Consider the following 26,659-nt stretch of genomic DNA (forward strand, 5'->3'; position numbering starts at 1 on the left):
TTCATTAATGAGATACCTGCCAAATCCAATAGCATGGTAAACTTGCTATATTAGGCAACATACCTATGGTCTTACCTTGTTGATTTCCCCTTTATTCTTGAAACACCTGCTTGGCTTAGACAATTCCCTTCTCACCTTGCTGTCTTGTGATTTCATGAGTCTCTTCCCTTTCATGCTGGTACTCTCCAGTGGTCTTCTCTGGGTCCCTCTTCTTTTAACCTTCATGCCTCCTGTCTTCTATTCATATAGTTTTCAGTGCTTTCCCGTGAGTTCTGGACCCATATTTCCAATTGCCTGTATGAAATCTTTCAATTTGTACTGTAAACAACTACAATTTAAGCACATCTTAAACTGAACTGTCTCTCTTCCAAAATTAGTTCTTTACCTTGTACTTTTGATTCTGCTTAATAACTACATCATATATCTGGTCCTCTGTGACAGAAATTTGGGAATAATTCATTATACTTTCACCCTTGCTACTTCTATAAATGTCATCAAATTCTCTTGGTTTTGCTTCTTAATCATTTCTCAAGCCTGTATTTTCCTTTGTCTGTTGTCACTACTGTAGTTTAGTTACTCATTTTTTAACCCTTTCTGGTTAATCAGCATGAAAGTTGTTATGGAAATAATAGAAACAGTGTGATATGACAGAGTTTCTGGGACCATCTCTTTGATGAAGTGACATTTTGGTCTGATGACCAGGAGCCACCCTGGAATGATCTAGGGAGTAGAAAAGTGCCAAGAGTAGACCAGATAATGCACAAAAACTCCAAGGAGAGAACAAACGTGGTGGGCCTGAGAAGCAGAAAGCAAGCCAGAATGGCCAAATCATAATAAATCAGGGAGAATATAGGGGTACAATGTTACAGAGATGACACAGATCATTTTTGGCCATGGAAAGGATGGAGTACTTATAATTTCATTGAAGTGTTGTGACAATTCGTTTGCCATGGAGGGAGAGAACAAATACTTATGGCTCTGTGACATTTATGACGTATCTATTGAAATGAAGACGTTGAGAAGAAGGGCCAATTTGATGGGGAAGGTGAATTTTAGTTTGAGGATTTGGTCAATGGCTCTGAAAATTAAAAATATGAGTATAGGGATTGAGGAATTCATTACTTAGAGATCAGAGTAGAAGTTCTTGATTTGAGAGAACTCAAATTTAGATTACCAAAGACAGTGAAGACAGAGATTATAAGACAGAAAAGCAAGGAAGAGGGACAAGGAGAAAGTCTTGGAGAAGTGGAAATGGTGATAGAGAGGTCTTAAAGGAAATATGTAAGAATAAGGGAGAGCTGGGCATATTCTCAGACATAGGGATGGGACCATTGGCAGAAGAGATAGAAGATGCTGTTAAGAGTTGTATTATACTCCAGATCAAGGTTAGCTGGGACCAGGTAACAATGTATACACCTTAAAGAAAGATGAACAGTCAAGTTGGGGTTGCCTCGTGAGTGTGGGGAGATAGGGGGAGAGAACTTAAGAGAATGGCACAGACTAGGTCCGGCTAAGCCAGTCAGGCAGGTCAAGGCCCAGGTCCAGTCTAGTCAAGGACCAGTGTAAGGGGCTCATGGTGCCTGAATTTCCTCAGTGAAGCAAATGTGAAGGTCATCCCCTGTGAGTGAGATTAAGTTGAAGGAAGTCAAGGGGTGGGCCCTTGAGGATGGATGTTTCAAACAGTCACTGTGGTTTCCTATAATAATTAGTCAACAAGGGATGTGTAAAACAATTCCTGAGGATCAGTGAGAGCTCGGCTAAGGTTAGAAAGCATTGCTTTATGGTGTCCCAGTTTCCATGGTTTCCTTTCTCATGCAGCTTGGGAAAGGGAACAGAGAAAACCAATTATTGTCTATAGTAAGTCTAGATTAAGAAATACTAGCTTGATGTTAGAGGCTACTGTATGTTTTTTCCCTAGTGCCACAATATTATTTTGAATTTTGTGGAAAAAAATAGAAATATTATAGGTCAAATTGAATTTTGTTATTTTTCTATGTTAAAAATTATATATGATTATCAGCCCAATTTTAAAAATCTGCAAAAGCGTAACCAAGGTTTTACATTAAGAAGCCTACAGTAATTTATATTTAACTCTGATGGTAAAAGAAATTTGAAAATGTTGGACCACTGTTATAGTGATTTGGGCTCTTATCTAGCACAAGATATATAAGAGACTAAGAATGTACAAATAAATAGTAATGGTATAACACAAATTTCAAATTTTTTGAGTGACACATTAACAATGTGAAGTTTTCCACTGACTGATATTTTAATGTCACACCCCCCAACAAACCTATAATTAAAGTTATTTTGGCATTTTCATCTCAAATCTCTGCCTTGGCGGAGGAGGGGGTTGGGCGGGTTATAATTCCACTTTTAAAATGAGTTTCCAGATACAATTTGACATAAAATATGAAGTCTTATCCTAGCAACAATTTCCCCTCTACCCTTCCATCATGAAATATAGGAATATGTGGTCTTTTAGTTTTAAAAGTTATAAATGTATTTTAAAAAGGAAATCAAACCTTTTATGTTTGTTTGGATTTTTTGACCAGAGTGTATATGCAGAAACTAAAGTCTGACTTTAGAACAATTCACACAAACATCAGAGATCATTATAGCATGTAACAGTTCTGGACGAAGGCAGCAGTCCCACTTACTATGCTTGTCTGCTTTTAAGCGGAATGTTAATTAATTCATGTTTTTCTTGGAGAGAAATAATACTTGCCCTGTGATTATTCTCAGAAAAAAGAGTTTGGGTCTATAGTTGCACATTTTAAACAGCATATGAATGTTAGAGCAATAGAATCAAAATAGAAACAAAAAGTCAAGACAACTGAAGGAGAATCATCTCTCTTTTGTACATTGTCCCTTTCCCTTAATCTCTTGAGCACAGAAATTTTGTATGAATTCTAATGATTTCCTTTCCTACTCATTTATTTTATATATACACAAGTATATGTCATGTGTATTATTTATTGTATGTGTTATAAATATATATACATATACATATATATATGTATCTCTCTCTCTCTCTCTCTCTCTCTCTCTCTCTCTCTATATATATATATATATATATATATATAGGCTTCCCAGGTGGCACCTAGTGGTAAAGAACCTGCCTGCCAATGCAGGAGAATTAAGAGATGCAGGTTTGATCTCTGGGTTAGAAAGATTCCCCTGGAGGAGGGCATGGCAACCCACTCCAATATTCTTGCCTGGAGAATCCCATGGACAGAGGAGCCTGGCAGCAGGCTACAGTCCATAGGGAGCACAGAGTTGGACATGACTGAAGCAACTTAGCATGCATACACACACACACACACACACACACACACACACACACATATATAATGTACTATATATACATATATATATAACCAAGAGATAAATCTCTGGAAGAATCGTCTTCTGGGCCTTTTCTGGCTCGAATGTGAATTCTGACTTAGGAGGGGGAAAGCTTTAGATACTTCTGAATAAAGGAGTTAAATTCTTCACTGGAATTCAGAAAGTAAAAGGAAAGTGCTTGGGAAGAAATCTTATGCTGAGGTGGGGGGCGGGTCATAGAAAGGCCATTCAATTCTTGCAGAAAGGTCATAGGGGCAGTGGGAGGGGTCATAGACTGAGGATCATTTGAAGAATGCCATCCTTTAAGTAGGGTTTAGGCATATTATTGGTTGAGAGACATCAATATGGTCTTTCTTGCACAAACAATTCTAGGAAATGCCTCCCAAGACATTTTATTGCCCAGGGTGGGGGTGAGGAGAGGGATGAAAACTGAAACAACCATTATTTATTCCCATCAGTATAAGTACTGAATCACACACAAAAATCCTTTCTGAAACTCTTGGTCATTTTACATGGATGAGGGCTTGACTTTGCTTGGGAGAGACATTTTTCTTATCAATACCTTGCCTTCTCTCCTCCCCAAACATATGTAACCTAATATCCTCAGAAATAACAGAGATTGAGCCTCAAATACATCCAGAAATTTTATACCTCTCGTCTCAAATTTTAAAATTCTCTGGTGTCACCGTCATATGTATAAAAATGAAAGAAAGGAGCAACATCAACGACTACCATTGAGCTAAGTGTAGTGTTACTTAATGTAGTTCTTGATAAACCTTTATGGCAAATTAGAGGTTTCCCATTTCCCCAGTAGGCTAGCTATAAGATGTCAGGAGGGCTTTTTTTTTTTTACTTTAACACGCGGCTCTTAAGAATTTGTAGCTATGTATTTTTAATACTGTCAATAAACAGCTTCCTCAAGACTCAGAGGGGCAATAATGGAAGCTGTTAACAAAGTGTGAAAGCAACGGGCTAGCAAAGGTTAATCACATGGCTGCCCACAAATGACCTCTACAGCCCTCAGTTTAAACCCAACAGCACTTGTAAAGACCAATCACGTGAATAATTTCCTGTCTGAGGTAGCCTTTATGGTTAAGAATAAAAGCAGAGCTGATTGTGAATAGAAAGACCCCGGCAGGGGAGGTGGTTATTATTTTTAAGCTGATCTAAACACCTGGGTTTCCCACTGGACCCTATTAAACTTCCTCCATTATGTCTAAATATTTCGATCATTTCTACAGCAGTTGTGAATGAATGTATTACTAAGGTAGACAAGAACTAGGAGAGAGCGGGCAGGTTATCAAATGGCAAAGCCCCTTTCTCCAGGTGATGACAGGTAGGGAGAATCCCAGGCTTTGGGAAGGGAATTAGAAGGTCATCCCTCCCTCTGTAACTCCCTAAGCCCACTCCACTTTCAGGAAGACCACACGTAAAGCCATTCAGACCAAGAAAATTTTACTATTTTAAAGGCCTGTGGATGAGGAGATTCCTGAGCTTGCCCTGGAAACCCATTTCATTGTTTAACAGCCCTCACTATCAGTCAACAGTTTTCCCATATAAAGAAGTTAACTAAGTTCTGCTGTCGTTTAGACCCATTTTCCCTGCCCTGTCTTTGGATGGCTGTATTTTGCTGATCCTTCCACATTTTATTATAGACTTGGTTAAACATTACTCCAGTAAATTGCTAAGTCTTTGAAGATTTTATTTGCTACTTCTAGCTTACAGATCTGAACATATTTAAGTGAGGAGCACTTATCTAGTAACAATGCCTTTTTTAGGTTCATGGCAAGGACAGGATTTAAATGAGTAACAGGGCTTCAAGATTCCAATTTGGTACCTAGAACTGGGTGGTCCTGTGGGCAGTGGGTCAATCCATACTCAATCCTTCTTCTCTCTTTTGCCACTCCTTATTCATATCAGCTCTTATGTTATGTTATCTCTATAAATATCTCTCTTCTATTTTGTATTATAAGATCCCATAATGGGCAACATGTAGCTGAGGAATATCTGGGATATGCAGTCAGGCCTAAATTAAAACTTTGCCTCTGTTACTTCTTGTGAGAATGTGGACAAGTTGCCAACCACACTAAAACTCAATTTCATAAAAGCAATACCTACTTCCTAGAGTTGCTATAAGGATGAAATTGAGTAATTTGCACATAGTCCCTGAAATGCACTGGGCACACAGTATATGTTAACTCTTGTTCCTTTCTTTCTACTTATTAGTATCCCTAAATCCATCCTAGAGCCTTATAATGATAACGATCCACAGGACATTCACATTTAGCCTATGGGGATAATTTGGTTCCAAATGGCAGGCACACAACTTTAACTTGAGCAAAATGGAGATTTACTGTTTTGTCTACCCAATCAGCAGGTGAGGGCAGCTTGGTCTCAGACATGCCTTGAAATAGAAACTCTTTGGGTACAGTCACCAGAACATTTTTCATCCTCCTTTTCTGCTCCTCTCTCAGATCCTTAGCTTTTTCTTAGACCAACTTCTGTTTGGCTTGAAACATAGCCTTCTGTTGCTCCAGGCCCACATCTCTCATCTTTACTGTCACAGAGAGGGACAATCCAATTCCAGCTAGATCATGGGTTCAAATTCAGATTGGCCCAAATTTGTGCTCATTCCCAAATTCATTAATTGAGGTTGGGAGTTGGGAGGAGAAACAGTGACCATCACTTTCTATCAGTCATATGATTGAAGCAGTGGTAGGGTTAGTTCCCTAAAAGTAGAGGGGCTGTTTCTAGAATAAGGGAGGGTGCTGGACAGCAGAGCAATGAGTATTCACTTAATTAAAAATCCCACAGGACCCATCTTCATCTCAGCCTTTACTGCTACAGAGTTGTTGTTTAGTTGCTAAGTCATGCCCAACTCTTTTGTGACCCCATGGACTGTAGCCCACCAAGCTTCTCTGTCCATGGGATTTCCCAGGGAAGAATACTGGAGTGGGTTGTCATTTTCTTCTCCAGGGAATCTCCCTCAGCCAGGGATCAAACTCACATCTCCTGCATTGGCAAGCAGATTCTTTACCACTGAGTCACCAGGGAAACCCCACTGCCACAAAGTTGCTATGTTTATTTCCATAGCCAGAGAGGAATTTAAAATTTAAAAGAGGGTATTTTTAATTTATTTCCCTGACTTGTCATTGATAATGATGATGATGATGAGAATGACTAGATTTTTTTATATTTGCATAATGCTCTAAAATTCTTAAGGTTCCAGATCATTCTAAAGATATCCTATCTGCTTCAGAATTCTGTGATATAACTGGAGTGATTTTTTTTCCCCAGTAAAAAAATTGTCATGCATATGGTGCTTATTTTCTTCTTTGTGTTTCTCTGAGTTTTTCAAATTTAATGTAATGAACTCATTATTTTTATAATAAAACAGGTGTTGTTGGAAATAAATAAGATTTGTGGTCTGACATGTGAACTCTCTAAGCTCATCCTATCTCCAGGGCTTTCTACATTACTCTTTCCATGCCCTGGATTTTCTTTTCTTGTGGATTATTTTATTTGCTTTCCTTGGGTTTTAGCTGAAATGTCATCTCCACTAAGAAGCTGTGACCAGGAGCAGATTTTGTAGGGCCTGAAATTTATGTAATTTGGGGATTTTCCTTAAGGAAAAAAATAATGAATATAAATTTATACTCAAAACTGAATGCTTAATTTGATAAGAAAAGACATCACAAAATATGATAAATTAAAAAATATAAGTAGTACCATAAATAATTCCTTAATTGTTTTTTCCCTGTATTCTTTGGTTACCTATCTTTTTTTTTAAACTGAGATTTAATTGACATGGCTACATGTCTTTTGATTGTCCTTTCATATGACAATGATATTGTAATATATTACATGGTGAGAATAGAAAGATTTTTTTCCTCTGTAGTAATCAAAATTTGCCTTTATTATTGACAGCATAGAAAAGTTTATTTCAGCTTCATAACATTTTTATTAGTCATACTATGCAGATGCTTGGTGGTGGTGGTTTAGTTGCTAAATTGTGCCCAACTTTTTTATGAGTCCGTGGATTGTGGCCTGCCAGGCTCCCTGTCAATGGAATTTCCCAGGCAAGAATTCTGGAGCAGGTTGCCATTTCCTTCTCCAGGGAATCTTCCCAACCCAGGGACTGGACCCACATCCCCTACATTGCAGGTGGTCTCCTGCATCGCAATCGGATTCTTTACTGCTGAGCCACCAGCGAAGCCCATGCAAATGTTTAGTAGTGATATTTTCACACAGGGAAAAAGGTCTATCTTGTCCTCTGCATTTCAGGTCTGGTGTCTCTGTCCCCACCTATCCAGTTCTGCTGCCAGGTTGTGGAGACAAGGTCGTATCAGGGGACACCCTCAGCCCCGCATCCTGTGTCATCCTGTTGTGTGAATTGGTGAAAAGGCTGGGAGGACTGTTGCTGGAAACCTTTCTTGTATTGGGATGCTCACACTAACTTAACTACACTGTGTAATATTCTCATCAAACCCAGTTGAGATGTATTCCCATCTCAATTTTCCCCTAACTAGATTCCCCAAAGCCCATTTTCATACAACGTAAGGGGAAATAATGACAGAGGAAATCAGAATGGAAAGAGACAGATATCTTAACTAATTGCAGTTAAAGTATCTCACATTTGCAAAATTTACAAAAACATTTAGCTATATGAACCACTGTAGGGTTCCCTATTTCCAAAGCTTTGGGGGGAGCCCATGTAAATAAGAGGTTTCAAGCTTAAACTTCATTAGTTTCAGGGTAAATTTACTTTTGCATTCAATCTAAAAGGTAGACCACATCATTCTCTCACAATCTACTGTTCTTTTCCCTTTTTACTCTTAGCATGTTTTAAAATGAAGTGTCAGTATGCTTGCTTGTTTAATGTTTATCTCTCACATTAGATTGTGTGCATCATAAGGAGAGGTACTTTATCTGCATTCACACCACTGTATACCAAGACCTGTGCTAGGACATTCTCAATACTCACTGCTGCTGCTGCTGCTGCTGCTAAGTCGCTTCAGTTGTGTCCGACTCTGTGCGACCCCATAGATGGCATTCCACCAGGCTCCCCCATCCCTGGGATTCTCCAGGCAAGAATACTGGAGAGGGTTGCCATCTCCTTCTTCAACGCACGAAAGTGAAAAGTGAAAGTGAAGTCACTCAGTCGTGTCCGACTCTTAGCGACCCCATGGGCTGCAGCCCACCAGGCTCCTCCATCCATGGGGTTTTCCAGGCAAGATCACTGGAGTGGGGTGCCATTGCTTTCTCCCAGTACTCACTAAAACAACTCTCCCAGTACTTAAAAACAACAACAAACGGTAGAGTCCAGGACACCAGGATTGAATGCTGACCTTGATTTCCATTATTACTATTCCTCCTCAGCTGCCCAGTGCCCAGGCTCTAATTAAGTCACCTCTCCCTGGTTTACCTTCTCTAGGCTGCACCTGCTTCTAATATCACAGCAGTTGGATGCCCATGAATAAAATCTACCAGTCCTTTCCAATATCTCTTTCCCTGAGGCCAAGTTATTTTCTGTGGGACCAAAAAGCTAGTCCCATTATAAAAAATTATAACGATAATTTTTTATGACTTACAAGGCATATTCCCATGCATTATGCTAATATGCTAATGAGAAAAGGTGAGTGAAAGATGACAGGCATTTTTGCAAGGGTTCTGAAGATATCCAGCCCACCCCGACACCTACCACTGTGTGCATAAACTTACAATGGCAAGAATTTCAAGCTAGTTTGGAAGGAGGGAAAGATTTATGGGTCAAAATCTTTGAGGGTCTTGCAGTTCTGTCCGAAAATAATACTATTTGTTGGTGGGAAGCCATCAACTTCAGCTAGTCCTAGTCCCTGCTTTAATCTCCTGATTCTGAAACAGTTTATGTTTGTTCTTATTGGTATGGAGTTCAGGATTTTGTGACATTATATTAAAGATGCAAAAATTGGAGAAATGTGGAGTTACCTGAATTTTAAAAATTTACTTCCCAAACTCGCTCATTTCATTTTTATTAACCTCACAAGCTCAGTAAAATAATTGAGTTATGAATATTTGCTTGAGCTGAGTAGCAAAAGTACCAGATCTGGTAAGTTAATACAGTAGAGTGAATACAGGAGAATGCAGGAGTTAAGGCTATCCTAGGCCCTTTTCACTTTCATGCATTGGAGAAGGAAATGGCAACCCACTCCAGTGTTCTTGCCTGGAGAATCCCAGGGATGGCGGAGCCTGGTGGGCTGCTGTCTATGGGGTTGCACAGAGTCGGACACGACTGAAGCAACTTAGCAGCAGCAGGCCCCCCTGTATGTTGCTCTCCTTACCCTGTATCATGTCAGCTCTGTGCTTATGTCTCCATCACGTGAAAGTTGGCTTGCAGCAGAACTTTATATATTCATTTCTGATACTATAAGCATTTATTAAGTGCCTACTGTGTATGAGGTAGGCACTATCTTAGGCACAGGGGATGCTGAAATGAATAAGGCAGAGTCCTGCCATCAAGTTTCTTATAATCTACCAGAGGATGTACATGTGTGCTCAGTCACTCTGTCTGTCTGTCATGTCTGACTCTGTGACCCTGTGGACTGTAGCCTGCCAGGTTCCTCTCCATGAGATTTCCCAGTCAAGAATACTGGAGTGGGTTGCCATTTCCTCCTCCACTAATAGAGGTCACATGCAAGAAAATCAATTACAAAATGATGCCTAGAAGGCATAATAGAATATTTGAAATAGGTGATGTGGGAGAGACTAATGAACTTGCACAAGGGTGGGGGAGTGAGGAAAGGCTCTAATGAGGAAGTGACATGAATTTTATACCTAATAGGGGTGCCAAGCAACACCTGATGTGCCTCATTGTCCCACACTGTAGCAAGAATGTGATCCGCAGGGCAGTAGCTCTTTCCTAATGATATGAGCCTGTGTTTGCTGAAGAGACTTTATTCCAGACACTGTCAGGGTGTGACATGTATGATCTCATTAAATCCTCACAATGCTTTGAGGGTTAGTACTCTCCACTGTATAGATGAAGAACATGAGGCTCAGAGAGTGGATCTTGCCCAGGGTCATACAGTTGCTCTGAGGCAGATGTAGGATTCTGACTCTGACTCTGGGCCCCAGCTCTTGACCAAACAGCATACACAGTGAAGAGAGACTGTGGATACTGCTCTTGGTGTTTTAGGCTTTTCACAGTGCTCTCCCCTGTATCAATTTACTTGAGCCTCTTAAGCACCCTTGGGATGACACTGGAAGGACATTATTATTCAATTTGGAGACAGGGAGAATACCACAGTTAGTAAGAGGTAGAGCTGGGCCAGGACTCGGGCTGTTTGACTATAGTGCTATTTTCGTTAGAGAATGACTGCCAGAGTCTGTCACATGCATAGCAGCTTTGTTTCCTGCACACTGCCCTCTTTTCCACCATCCCATCCTCCTACCACCTCCTGCCACCAGGTTTCCTATGCTTGGTTTTTAAAATCCAAAGAAACCTTCTCTACACAGCTAGATAGGAAAGAGTGGGAGTGAAAGAGGATCCTTCTTTCCTATGCTGGTAGGGATAGGAAAGACCTACCTACCTTATATTCTTCCTCGTAAATTATACTAGAAAGGGAGAATGTAGGCTATTTTATTTCTGTTTTAAACAATCAATCAGAGGTGTGTCCCATGTAGGTGACCCATCATATTTACATATGAGTGGGAACTGATAATGGTTCAAATATGTTAGAATCCCAATAAACCACAGGTTTTTATCAAATGGATTTGGATGGTCTGTGTTCAAAATAAGTGGTAAATTATCTTATCATGTAGGTTGAAAGATTAGGACTACCTACTAGCCAACAAGGTGAGCCTTCAACCCTGTGGCAGCTTCTTTAAGGGCCTTCATCAGGCAAAACTACTTGTCTTTGTCAAGCTGGCTTCCTTCCAGGGCCCAAGGTCTCTCCATAGTTATTCTACCATGGAATCCCAATTCAAATCTTTAGATGTGTGTATATGTGTGTGCTCAGTTGTGTCTGACTCTTTGTGACCCCTTGGACTGTAGCCTGCTAAGCTCCTCTGTCTATGGAGTTTGCTAAGCAAGAATACTGGAGTGGGTTGCCATTTTCTCCTCCAGGAGATCTTCCCAACCCAGGGGCTGAACCCATGTCTCTTTGGTCTCCTGTATTGGCAGGAGGATTCTTTACCAGCTGCGCCAACCAGGAAGCCCAAATCTTTACCAGCCACAAACAAAAAGTTCCTTCATGTGATTTGTACTGATCACAGGGCTTCCGATGTTTAAATATCACTAATCTGAAAAAGATCACCTGTTCTCAATTTTAGAATTTCATAGATACTGCTTAATCAGTTTTACCCTAAAGTTTATATGTAAAAAAGACTTATAGAGGAGGCCCAAACTTAATTTGCCATTCACTATCATCTGAGTTTAGAAGTATTTTACAGGAAAAATGTACAGGAAAACTCTAAAGGAAATGTATTTTCTCAGAAGATGCAAATTAAAGCAGAAATAAATACTGCTACTATGTGGCAGTTCTCAAGGGGGCATAAAAATGTATATGAAAAATATATGTAATGTTTTATATATATATATAATAAATGAGAAAAACTATAAATTGTGAATCATTATACATATGTCAGTAATTTGATAGCACTCTCCCATCCTCACTTCTGATGTCACCCATGGAGAAAGGGTTCTAACTTCCTAACCATTCTTCTCCAACCAAGTGGGTTTTTGCCAAGTTGTGTCCAATTCTTTGTGACCCTGTAGACTGCAGCACGCCAGGCCTCCTTGCCCCTCACCATCTCTCAGAGTTTGCCCAAACCCATGTTCAATGAGTTGGTGATGCCATCCAACGATCTCATCCTCTGTCGTCCCCTTCTCCTCCTGCCCTCAGTCTTTCCCAACATCAGGGTCTTTTCCAATGAGTCAGTTCTTCACATCAGGTGGCCAAAGTATTGGAGCTTCAGCATCAGCATCAGTCCTTCTAATGAATATTCAGGGTTGATTTCTTTTAGGACTGACTGGATTGATCTCCTTGCTGTCCAAGGGATTCTCAAGAGTCTTTTCCAGCACCACAGTTCGAAAAACATTAATTCTTTGGTACTCCCCTTCTTTACATTCCAACTCTCACATCTGTACATGACTAGTAGAAAGACTATAACCTTGACTACTGGACCTTTATCAGCAAAGTGATGTCTTTGCATTTTAATACGCCTTCTAGGTTTGTCAAAGCTTTCCTTCTAAGAAGCAATCCTCTTCTAATTCCATGGCTGCAGTCAACATCTGCAGTGATTTTAGAGGCCAAGAAGTGGAAATCTGTCACTACTTCCACCTTTTCCCCTTCTGTTTGCCATGAAGTGATGAGGCTAGATGACATAATCTTAGTTTTTTAATATTGAGTTTTAAGCCAGCTTTTTCACTGTCCTCTTTCACCCTCATCAAGAGGCTCTTTGTTCTTTTTCACTTTCTGCCATTAGAGTGGTATCATCTGCATATCTGAGGTTATTGATATTTCTCCCAAGAATCTTGATTCCAGCTTGTACTCATTCAGCCTGGCATTTTGCACCATGTGCTCTACATATAGGGCTTCCCAGGTGGCTCAGTGGGTAAAGAATCCACCTGCAATGCAGGAGACTCAGGAGAGAGTGGTTCAATCCCTCGGTCAGGAAGATCCCCTGGAGGAGGACATGGGAATCCACTCCAGTACTCTTGCCTGGAGAATCCCATTGACAGAGGAGCCTGGCAGGCTACAGTCCATAGGGTTTCAAAGAGTTGGACATGACTGAAGTGAGTCAGCATGCACGCATGCTCTGCATATAAATTAAATGAACAGGGTGACAATATACAGCTTTGTGGTACTCCTTTCTCAATTTTGAACTCCTTTCTCAATCAGTTGTTCCATATAAGGTTCTAACTGTTGCTTCTTGACCTGCATGCAGGTTTTTCAGGAGACAGGTAAGGGGGTCTGGTATTCCCATCTCTTCAAGAGTTTTCCACAGTTTGTTATGATTCACCCAGTCAAAGGCTTTAGTGTAGTCAATGAAACAGAAGTGGATGTTTTTCTGGAATTCCCTTGCTTTCTCTATGATCCAGCGAATGTCGGCAATTTGATCTCTCTTCCCTGTGCCTTTTCTAAACCCAGCCTGTATATCTGGAAATTCTTGACTCAAATACTGCTGAAGCCTAGCTTGAATGATTTTGAGCATAAGCTTTAGACTATGCGCACACTTACTAACATGGGAAAAGACTGCAATTGTCCGGTGTTTTGAACATTCTTTTGTACTGCCGTTTTTGACAACTGGGATGAAGATTGACCTTTTCTAGTCTTGTGGCCACTGCTAGGTTTTCCAAATTTTTTGACATACTGAGACCAGCACTTTAATAGCATCATCTTTTAGGATTTTAAATAACTCTGCTGGAATTCCATCACCTCCACTAGCTTTATTGGCAGCAGTTTTTCCTATGGCCCACTTGAATTCTCAGTAAATATTTGTGGCATTAATGATCAAATGAATAAGTGAACTTCCTACACGAAATCTTGTTATAGAGACTGGAAAATATTTCTGATAAAGACTTTAAAAATTTCAAGTATAGTTGATGTACAATATTGTGTTAGTTTCAGGTATACAGAAAAGTGATTCCATTATATATATATACAATACTTTTTCAGATTCTTCTTCATTATAGGTTATTACAAGATACTAACTCTAGTTCCCTGTGCTATACTGTAAATCCATGTTGATTATTTTAGTATCTTTAGTTTCTGTTAATCTCATACTCCTAATTTTTCACCCTCAACTTCCCTTTTGGTAACCATAAATTTGTTTTCTTTGTCTGGAAGTCTGTTTCTGCTTTGCAAATAAGTTCATTTATATTATTTATTTGGATTTCACATATAAATGATGCCACATGGTATTTATCTTTCTCTGACTTACTTCACTTAGTTTGATAATCTGTAGGTCCATCCATGTTGCTACCAATAGCAATATTTCATTCTTTTTTATGGCTAATAGTATATATATATAAAAAAATATATAAAATGCCACATCTTCTTTATCCATTCACTTGTTGATGGTCACTTAGGTTGCTTCCATATCTTGGCTACTGTAAGTAGTGCTAACATAAGCATTGTGGCTCATGAATCTTTTTGAATTAGAGTTTTCGTCTTTTCCAAATACATGCCCAGGAGTGAAATTGCTGGATTATATGGCAGTTCTATTTTTAGTTTTTTAAGAAACCTCCATACTGTTTCCCATAGTGGTTGCACCAATTTACATTCCTACCTAAAGTGTAGGAAGGTTCTGATAAGGGCTTTTTTTAAAGTAAGGTTGGGAAGACAACGTGATGTTGTATAGACAGCTGTCACTTGGAGTGTCCCAGTGCACATTGGTTAATTAATTAATTGCCCTGAGACATTTTGCTGTAAAATTTGCTTTGTTTTATCCAGCTTGTACCAGATTCTGACCACAAAATCAACTTGAGGAACACAGAAGTAATATCATCTTTGAGGATGTGCTGCTTTAAAAGTTAAAATAAAAATATGAGATGTCACAAGGCTTAATGTCAGATGAATGCTGTACTGTTTATGGTACCAATTTGTAAAGGAGAAAGATTAATGTGAAATGATCTGAAAAATCTTCTTGAAGGAAAACAGAAGCTTGAGAGATGGATGGAATCTGGCTTGGTGAGAGGTAAGGTAACACCGTAGCTTTCTAATTGTTTTGCCTCCTAGCACCTGATAGGAGACACTCCCACTAAGAGCAGTGTCTCACTATTGGGTGTGAGTTTGAGTCTGGAGGAGGGGGTTATGAACAGTCCAAAAACTTGGCTCTCACCCATTTTCCACTGTGATTCTGACCACAGATTAACATGATCAACCTTGAAGATACTGGGGCTTTAAAGATCGGTGAATGTTCAGAACTTCCAGGGACTTCATAACAAGCAATTTCCTTTTATTCTTTTAGACTCCTTTGAGGTTTCTCAGCCTAACTGAAAAGCTTCCATCAAAGTTGTGAGTTTTGGGGATTCACCTCTTTGGGGATTTTAATCTTGGCAGTGGAAGAGGAGCATAAATCTCCTTGTCTACTACTTAGGACTTCCCTGGAGTTCAAGTGGAAAAGAATCTGCCTGCAATGCAGGAGACCTAGGTTAGATCCCTGGGTCAGGAAGACCCTCTGGAGAAGGGAATAGCAACCCACTCCAGTATTCTTGCCTGGAGAATCCCATGGACAGAGGACCCTGCCAAGCTACCCTGTGGGGTTGTTAAGAGTCAGACACGACTGAGCAACTAACACTAACCCTAACTAACTGTCTACTACTTGGCGCAAAATGTACTCTCAGTCTTGTCTGGTTCTATCCGTGAAATCAAAGGAGTTTGGAATCAGATGACATCTTTGAGACTAACTAATGATTCAGCTTTCTTGTGTCATAGATAAAAAGACTGAGGTCAGAGAGAGCAAATTATGTCCTCAAGGCCACACTGAGTTGGGATTGAGACTCTTGCCTCCCAGTCACTTCCTCATTTCTACTAGGGAAGAACTCACCCCAAATCTCACCTCACTCTAAGTGGGAGGCAAAGCTTTACCCATTTACTGAGGGGAAACTGACAGGGGGTAGTGTGTAGAGTCTCTGTACTTTGCTGATTCTACAGGTTACATACAGGTAATTCACACTTCCATGATGAACAAAATTGTCCATCCTTTATTCATATTTTACCTAAAGTTTAAAAGAGGCATTGTTTTCACTGGGACTGATGGGTATACCCAATGTCAATGGCTTGCATTCCTTTCTAACTCTGTTTTTGACCCAAAGTTGGATGCTTTCTAAGCAGTAAAACTGCTGCCATGGCTCAACCTCCCCCAACTGGTCAAATCACTCTTTGAAAATATAAATGTGGCGAGACAATTTTAGCTTCATGTTCCTACTCTTGGACTCTAGTGTTCCTTTCTGAGATTCATTTACATTTTCAGACCCTAAAGAATGATTTAGTTTTCATGTTTTATTAATTTGCACACTTGGCTTTCTTTTACTAGTCTTCATATTAATCTCAGAGATTTATGCTCAGAAAAATGCTTGTATTTCAAATAGATTTTATTTATATTTTGTCAGATAACTGATATATTTGGACTCTTTTGTGGGAGTGGGGAGGATAATCTGGGAATTTTCAAAAACTTCTTCCCATCCCTCCAAATCTCTGCTTAGGTTAACAGGTAGAATAAATTTCAAGAAAAGAGAAAAGTGTTTTTAAGATTCCAAAAAGAGAGCCTCACAAATGCTTTCCCACTTTTCAATATGAATTATTTCCTTTTGATTTTCTTAAAGCAAGCAGAGTCCAGGCCAAACTTATTTGGAAGTCAGTCTGAAATAAGTGAATCTGGGTCTCTCTAATAACAAAAAAAGGCCTTTTCTGGAGCACTCAAGCACATCATTCACTGCTAACTGTGTTATTCTATACTGTGGATAAAAACAGATATGATAGATCATATACTCAAAAACCAAGTAATGCTTGGTAGGGGAGTAATTTATCCCTATCATAGAAATAGAAATCCTGTAAGTAAAAATTCTGGGGAACAGAAATTATAGTTCATACAATGACCTGATGTGAGTCATGAGTGTTTATTCTTTTTCTATTGGTGTTTTTTACTATTAGTGAAAAACTATTACTTTTTTTGTTAGTGTGTTTTGTTTTAATAAACCATAAGGAGTTTTCCTGAAGTCCTGGAAAAGGTTCTGTGGCTATGCATGTATCTGTGTAAATGTGTATGAAAAAGCCTCATGTAGGCTCCTTTCAGTCCTTTGGCAAAGGCCTCCTTGAAGCCAGTTCCTCCAGTCTTCTTGCTAAGGAAAGAAAACACAGCTTTGAGCCAATATCAGGGAGGAGCTGTCCGGGGCTCTCTAGCAGCACACACACTTACAGCTCAGTTTAGAAGAAAGTGTGGTGCAAACACCTACTTTTTGCAGAACTGCTGGTCGTGGGAGTTACTAATTAAAAATCCTCACGCTCTCCCGTCTTTCCTGTTCAAATCTGCAAGGTTATTTAATTGAAGTCCTATTTTGTGGGTGCAGATGCATGATGTGTTTGAATCATCAAACAGATTTATAGTGTGTTTTGATTGTTGTGTGTGCCTCATTGCTATTCCCAGAGTGTCGAGCTGAGCTTACGCTCTTCGGGAAGACTTAGCCGCCTGAAACAGTAAAAGAGTCCTTTCTTCTCCTCCCGCCCCCTCGCGCACCCCCTCCCCATTTTCCTTGAAACTTTGCCAATATCGGATCGCGCGCTGTCTGTTGCTGCATTAGAATGAAGTCATTCCCTCCCACTTGTCGCCCTCCTCGCTCCCACCCCTACCTTTCCCTCTGCTCTCCAGTTCCGCGATTTTCTCACTAAATGGGGGAGCCTCTCTTGCCGCTGTGGACGAACTTTTTTAGTTTTATTTTCTTCCTCCTTTCTTTTCTCTCCGTTTTTCCTCCCCATTTCAACCCCTTTCTTAGAGGTGGTTTTTGGATTGGGGCCCGTGAAAAGAAAAGAGAAGGGGCCTGTTTTCCTCTCGAGGTGAAAACAGCCTTGGAACCGGCAGGTGCAGGGCCCCAAGCAGCTGCTTGCGCCTCGCAAGCTGAAGCTTCTTACTTTCCCCTCTAAGCCAAGAGCACTTCATATAATCCTCTCATGCAATTCACACTGTAATTGCAGAAACCCCGACTGCTGGGGCTCATCTTATTATTATTATTACGGTTATTATTGTTGTTGTTGTTGTTGTTTTTCACTGATAACAAGCTCCTCTGCAAACAGGAACCTGTCATGTTAATTAGGTTTTTTTGTGTGTGTGTATGTATAAGATGAGCTGCTTCTCTAGAAGCAAGATTTTTTTTTTTTGTCTTGCTCTTAGCCCTGTTCCCCTGCCCTCTTCAGGCCTCACCCCCTTAGAGGCCACTTAGGGAGTGGCACATGTGGAACTTTTATGTGATTCTATAGGGCCTTTTATTAGCCTGTGGGCCTCATCCTCTTCTTAAGAAAGAAGCCAGTAGTTAGGTGCTGGCAATGAAAATTATTTTCTTGAACACCAGCTTGTTTTCTCAAGGTTCGGCTTATTCCTTTGGTAATTATGGGGCTAAAGGATCCTTTTTCTTTTTTTTTTTTTGGTTGACCCGTGAGCGCTGTAGTCTGTGGAACAATTGTTTAATGGTTTTGTGGAAGAAAGGGCCAGGAATGAAAATATGGAGATTTTATTTTTTTAAATTCTCTTAAGAAATGCTTAGAGAATTAATGAAAAATGTTTTGATTTCCAATTTAAAGAAAACCTGGTATTCTGAGGGTCAGAAAATATACAGACTGTTACTGATGCTTAAATATTTTGATCTACAACTTTGGCTCATTTTTTATTATTTACCAAATTCAGCAACTGCTGTCATTTAAAAATTATGGCCACACTCTACTTGTACTATTACTTAAATAATATTTTCTTTAGATGGACTTACCTTTTAAATGTAGTTTACTTGCAAGGGAAACTGTAATATATCACTACTATAAATAGAAAACAAATGTGATAAACCATACAAACATAACTGTTAAAGTAACAAATGAAAACTGTTAAGTTCATTTGTTAGAGGTATTGCAAATTATAGGAACAGTGTTCAAGATTAGAAGTAGGACTTCTTCTCACTGTGATCAGGATTGAAAGAGAACAAACTGGAGAATAAGTGTCCCACTCACTGTGTGGACTACTGGTATTCAGTGTCAGGCCAGTATACTGCCTGCATCTGTTCATCTCCAGCAGCGTGTCCACACGTGACACATGTTCTCCACTTCAGGAAATACCAGCCCATTGTGTCACTGAGGCCTCAGATGGTCCGAAACCCATTATGGATAATTAATTCTAGGGTGACTATTATTTAAGTTGACTCTTGATGTATATGAAATACATATTTCTAGTAAAAGAGTGATAAGAACACCTACTCTTTAAGAGGAATTTAAATCTACTAGTGGAATTAATGAAACATTGAGCATAAGGAACTAAAGTTGTAAAAGAACATCAAGGGGGAAACTTAGGAAAAATCAAGTTTTAGGATTCTTAATGGGAGCCAAAAATGGACGCCAAAATGGGATCAAAAGCCTGGACGTAGTAGAATGGGCATAATGTCATAAATGAAGTGAGATGGATGTTCTAGAAAAAAAATATTTGTGATTACAGCTGAGGTATCTGAGATTTTACCTTACTGGAATGTGATATACAAGATGGTGTGGCAGAATAAAAACTGCGGGTAAAAATCAGAGTTGAGGCTATAAAGAAAAATACTTCTTAAACTTCTTTAATAAATAAATGAAGAGAATTGCCTATCTCATCTTCACATACCCACCCAGACTCTACAGAGATACAGGGTTGGAAAACCTCATAGTTTTTCTTAGTCATAAGCAAAATATTTTTTAGAGGGTTTGTGTCTCAAACTCTTCCACACAGCCAGTTATGATTTAGATATTTAAATCTTCCCAGTTATTCCTAATGGTTCTATGCCGTTTATCTCCCCACAACACTCTGCCCCTCCCCAACTCCATTCTCCACCTTTAGGATGCAAAGCACAATTTTGAAGATGCATAAATAATCTAGTAAATATTTCTTCAATCTAAGCTTAGTAGACCTTCAAGGACCTCTCTGCACTGTCCCTGTTATTATTTATTCTCTAGAACAGTATGGTGAGAAGATGAGTGTTGATGGGTTTCATTATGGTCCTATCCCTTCAGTGGTTGGGCTAGTTAATAACAATTTCTAACATTGATGCAATTCATTAAAATTATTTTTATAATCGATCAATACAGCTTATATCTGGACACTGCAGATGATTATATAAAGTATTATGGTGTATATAAAAGAAATCTCTTTGACAAGTATTTTCTAATGATATTTGATAAAAATTATGATAAGGTAAGGACTGAAATGCCATAGAAACATGAACAGCCCCTATCCAAATTTTCCTGTCAGGAAAGGCTTCCACATAAGCTGAGAAACTTAAGACTAAATAATAATTAGCTGTGGGGAGTCTGAAGGGAGAGGTTCTGGGAGAAAGAGTATATAAGAAAAATAAGAGAACCCATGAAGATCTGGAGATGAAGATGAATAGGGGCAGTTTTGAGATCTTTCAGCAATTCAACATAGCTAGAGACTGGGTGGAGGGCAGAAATGAAAACTGAGACTAAAGAAGTAAAGAAGAGTTTGGAAGGTTACATGAAATTTAGGCTTGAAGCTAAATGAAATAGGGTGCTACTGAAGGAGTGAAAGCACAAATTGAAACCTGGAAAGAAATAAATTGTGCTGGGATGGAGTGAGCACATAAGCAATAGTACAGAGGTAAGGGTGTACTGGGCCAGGCTGGCCTGAAGGTGGGTTACATTTGTCACCTAGGATAGGAGGTAACCTTACAAGAGCTATAGCAGCTGATTCTGAATGCACACAGAGATCAGCCCAGCAGAGACCATTCATATTGCCTGGACACCATAATAGTGGCTTGGGAGTGGGAGTAAGCAGAGGAGAAGGGTAGGTAGCATGCATGAAAGTCTGTTTTTGATGGATGGAGATATTTTTGGAAGATAACTTGGACTCCATATTTTTGGAAGATAACCTGGACTCCATTTGGCTAAGTTAGAATTACTTTTTTGTTTCTAGTGTGCTTCATATACTTGGCTTACCTTGACAGAGGCCTTATGTGAAGGGAAACATTGATTCTAATTATCTGGTAATAGTATTAATAAATGATCACATTAATGGAGTACTTACTTTGGGCCGAACACTGTGCTGAGCCTTTGATATATATCCCATGATATATATTGTCTCATTTAATTTGTGCCCCACAAACTCCATGACATATTATTACTATCTTCATCTTACAGATGAGAGCACTGAGAGGGGATAAGTAATGCCAGAACTAAATGGTGGAGGTAGGATTTCAACCCAGGGTTGCCTGAGTTCAAAACCCAAATGCCATAGTTAAGGATGTAGACTGTGTTAAGCACTGAATCTAGTGAATGGCTGTGTACAAAATGTTGACATTTTTTAATGAAAGGAGATTTTGTTACAAGGTTTTTTGGTTTCTTTCTGCATCTTTCTTTTGAAATTATGCTTTAAGAAAAAAGATTTGATTAGTAAAGGGTTAATGATTACTCATTCTCAGTTAAGCATGGTCTTATTGAACAAACAAAACCAAAGGGAAAAACGAACAGGGCACTTTTCCCCCCCTGGTTTTGATATTTTAAAGTTTTAGAGTAAATTTGTCCAAATAGTAAGTAGGTTTTTCCTTTTATATTTTACATACAGAGGCCACACTCTTCTAAAATTCTTACATTGGAAAAGATTCACAGAATTAATGTATACTAATCTTTACATAGTCATAGTCTCCACTAAAAAAACAAATTGCAATTCCAGAATTATTATAGCCTTCCCAAAGTAGAAAGAGTTTCAAGATCAACACCTAGAGTACCCTCCTCATTTCACAAGAGGAAACAAAGGACTGAAGCAACAACTGAAGCGCTTACTTGCTCAAAGCCACACAGTGAGTCTGCAGTAGGCTTAAGACCAGAGTCCCTTAGCCCCGAGGAAGGCTTATTGATTGCTGTACCATCTTACCCTGGATAACAGTATTTGGGTAGGTTAATCTTTTGAAGTATCAGTTTTACGCTAAGATTTAAAAGCAAGCAAGCAAACTAAATAGTTCATAATTTATATCCTTGTTATAGTAAAATGAACATGGCCATATTATGGAGTAAAAATCATAAAGATTTAATACGTAAAACAGGAGACTTCAAAGAAATATCTTTTTTTAGAAGAGAAGGTAGGGAGCAAGTATCTTAGTCTTTACTCCCAGATGTCTTGTGGTTCAAATGTGTTCTCTCTGCCTTTAAATTTTCAGAGGGAAAATTTTTTGAGACACTCTGCCATCTCTTAGGTGTGTCACGGACAATAGTGAACTGCCAATTAATAGTTCATAATTATGCTGTTAAATGACAGTGCGGGATGCCAGAAGCACCTTGCTCTTTCCATTAATATATAATTTAAAATTGTCTAAATACATGTTAACAGATCCTATAATGCAATAGATTTAAAATTTTCTCTGAGAAATTTAATTTTTAAAGCTAATTTCATAGAAATTGTTCTTGGTTAGTTAGAAATACGTTACATGAATGAATGCATTTTGCTACAAAGGTTATCTTTGAAATGATGTGAATAATCTGTTTTATGCCCACAAGTACTGTGAATACTAACACTTCATTCTTAGCTCATCTAGTTGTCATTAGGTACAGCAGCTGATACAATCTTCCATTAAGCAGTCTCAGAACTGTGGGTGGTCTTGGAAACTATACCATATGAACTGTAATACACAATAGAGTGAGTTAGGGTTTTTTTTTTTTTCAGCTTTAATTCTGAATCTTGCCGTTGCTATTGGTTGAAATTAATAAAAGACTAAAAGGAACATGATTTTAGCATCAATCTATATTGATGCATAGCTCCTTATATACTCATTGATTAGAGAGTTTAAACTTAACTGCAGTTATTTCTTTTCTATTTGAGTTGTTTACTTACTTAACTAAAGGAGCTGAAATGACAGTCCTAGCAAACAGGGACCTGTCAGATGTTTACATTTTTAAAACCATATGCTAATAAAATAAATTAATGAAAGGGAAAATATAATAGATTTTAACCATACTTTGATTAACCCAGCACTGGATAAATTTTAGTGGGCCATTTTGAAAGTGTGACACATTGATATCAATACCAAATTGGCTGTGTTTATTGTGGGGTCATTATAAAGGGAGTTATTCATTGTGTTTGGAAACTTAACACCACTTTAAAGGGCTGAACCTTAACAGTATTATATATATATATGTATTTTATATATATGCATGTATGTGTATATATAATAAGTTTTTTATAAAAATAATTTAAAGAGCCTTAAGTATAATAAGTGCTCAATAAATAGCTATTGATTTGATTTCCATGAGAAATATAGTGCACTGGAAGCCCAGAATGAAAGGAAAATGCAAGGTAAATTAGTAATAATTTTGCATTCACTAGGTGGGGATGGAAGCAAGTGGCATATATGAATTTAACAACTGAAGAAAGAGAGATCTGCTCACAGATCTCTGAGATGAAATTAATCGTTTAACTTCACAAGAAATATTCTTTAAAAAATTGTGTATATGCATTTAGAGAAAAAAATCTTTCAAAACAATTGGAATGACAAGCAAACTGTCTTTCATTTGTGGTAAATGAGCTACAAATGTATGCATTTACAATTTCTTCAGTATTCAAATGAGGACTCTGCAACCACAAAGAAGTTAAGTCTTAAAAGTGCTACTTTTTTTTTTTCCTGGCATAGATGGTCCCCAGTCTTTTCTGTTGTAGTCTGGAGTCTCTAATAAAGAAACCGCAAGCTATTCTCTGGTACAGCATTTTAGCTCCCAACTTTAATTTTGGTTTTAGTCCAACAGGCAGATATTTTTAAAAGTTTTCTGTGTATCCTAGTTTGTTTCTTAAACTCTCTCAAATCTTAAAGGGATATACTTGTAGTGCTGTTCATTCTGTACCTTCCAGCTCTACCTGCTAAGTTTTGATTTTTAATGTTTTAGCATAGATACTTCAAAGTTCAACTGCTCTCCCTTCTTTTTCTTTTTCTAACCCCCTCCGCCCACCCCGTTTTCTGCTTTCTTTCTTCCTTCTTCCTCCTCCAGCTCCCTCTTGGGTCCCCTCCCCATCGACAACCGCCCCCCACCCCCAACCCCACCGTGTCCCTTTTGGAAGCCCCTGGGATGACACTGTTCATTGATGCATCTCCCTCATTAGCATTGCTGCAGCTTGGCTCAGAGGTTTCAGAGGCAATCCGTCATGAGAAAACTGAAGAATGTGCCCCATTTGCATGATTCTGTGCCAGAATGCAACTTTTTCTCAGCTGTCCTTTGTGTAATTTCCCCTTGAGCGTTCAACTTTCCCATGAAGTCCTAGAAATCATATTACGGATTTCCAACCCAATTGAAATGCTCCTCAGATTAGTTTTACATACTTGCTACCTTCCCTCAACAACTTCATAGTTCTTCATAAACAGAGCAAATTAGTAGCCGCCCCCCCCAAAAAAAACCCCACCAGTTTTCGCCTTTTATTGTTGAAAAAGTAGGACACATTAAATAAATAATTGTGCTTTGAAAGTGCAGGGGTACATATTATATGTGCAAATGTATATTTATTACACATGTCTAAATGAGGCCACAGTGCTAATGAATACTTAGGCAATTTCTGCTTCGTAGTCACTTAGTGCCTCTGAAAACCACATTCTGTAAACCATCACAGAGAGACTCAGAGCAGAAACACAGCAAAAAACTGGATGAATACTCATTGTTTAATAAAGAGAACTTCTGTAAGTCGAGGAAATCTGCTTTGCAGCTCTCCAATGAGAACATAATAAATTATGAATTCATAATAGCTAACTAACTGCTAATTAAATACGTAGTCTCACAATATTTTTTCCTAGATAAAAAATGATTATGATAACTTACAACAGTGGGACATACAACCTGTTACCAAGGTTTTCATTTTTCAGAAATTAAGATAATGTGCTATACACACGCGATGCCCCACATTCCAGAAGAGAAAATACTGCATTAAAGCATGTTCATCACATTGCATTTGAATTAACAAAAACAAAAACAATTTACACACACACACACACACACACACACACACACTCAGGCACATATAATCTTTAGCTCTTTTCAATGATGTGTTATTCTCCTCAGTGTCATTATATACAAATCAGTATAGAGTCTTTTCATTCCCTCTTGCTTTTTAGGGTACTTAGGAGTAAAAGTAAACAACTTATTTTTATTATTTGCATTCTAAAAGCTCTAGAATTATTATTTTCTGATTACCCTATGACTCCTGGTTGGAATGTATCCATTTGGGTAAGATAATGAAGACAGTCTAAGAGTGCTTTAGTTTTAACTACTTAAAATTTTAAATTATGTCATAATCTTTTAGAAGGAAAAATGACTTGAGAATGGGAAGGCAGAAACATCAAATTACTGAGATCCAAATGGAATTAAAATGACTTAAAGATAATTCCCTACACTAACAGAAGAGAATAAAACTCTTAAAGTTCAAAAATTTGGTTGTTGGAGGAACGCTCACACGGTGATTAGAATTAGGTTGCAGAAGATTTCATTAATTATAGGTGACTGATTTTCCCTGAGCAGACAACTCAGGTCTCGTACCCCCCTCACCACCCCTACCCCCCCAGCTCATCTCAAACTGTTGTCTAACCTTTCCCTTAATCCATCTCATCTTGAGCTGATGGGAACTGCTTTCATTCCACCTCTTGTGGAGGTAATGAAACAATCTTCTTATTCACTTGGTTCCTCTGAGCCGGTGACATGCAACAACAACAAAAAAAAGCAAGCGCCCTGATTAATGGCTGCTAATTAGCAATGTTAATGACCAGGTGTCCGAGAGCACGGCCAGCTCCTCTCAGCATGGAGTGATCGCTCAATGAGGGCCCTGCAAATCCATTCCCAGTGACCCTTCCCCTCAGCTGCCAGTAATGAAGGCCGCTTGCTCGTTACTCCCGGGTGAGGCTCAGGAGGAGACCCGGGCCTGGGACCCAAGCTCTTGCCTGGGGTCTAGTGGATCATCCATTAATTAAGGTTAGCGTTTCTGGCCCCCAGAAGCTCAAAGGTAAGGGAGTGAGTAGCAGCGAGATGAACTCAACCCCTCTTATCTCGGGAGGAGATTCTTTTCTAAATGGAACCAGTAGTTAGTTTGAACTGTCTACATGTAGAGTTATAATTTTGACTCTGTTAGCTATACATACCATCTTCTCTGATTCTATTATTATCCTGAGACCATTCACATGGATGAAGCAAATCTCACACTAACTCTCAAATACAACTTTCTATCTGGGGGGTTTATGCTTTCTTTTTATCATTCAGCACAGATGAGTGGCAGCAGAAACTCAGAGCACCTAGGTCTGTGCTTAAAAAAACTAGTTATCTTTTAAAAAATATTTTCCTGGTTAGGAGGTGGGTTGAGCATGCACGTGCTCTTGCTCTCATTTAGGAGTAAGGGAATTATGTTACTTTAAAAGAAAATAATATAAAACAAAAGCAAGCTTTTCTAAGAGCTTTCTAGAGAATCAACTCTACAGAGACCTAAAAAATTATTTTACTAATAGGAGTTGATTCCTTTTTTTAAAATACTAACCAGAAAATTGAAAAGTGACAAGATTGAAGTCTTTGCAGATAATTAACTATTAACTGTATTTGCCAATTTGTGACAAGCTGATTCTCTGAGTTTA

This window comes from Bubalus kerabau, chromosome 2 (assembly GCF_029407905.1).
Source record: "Bubalus kerabau isolate K-KA32 ecotype Philippines breed swamp buffalo chromosome 2, PCC_UOA_SB_1v2, whole genome shotgun sequence".
Lineage (NCBI taxonomy): Eukaryota > Metazoa > Chordata > Mammalia > Artiodactyla > Bovidae > Bubalus > Bubalus kerabau.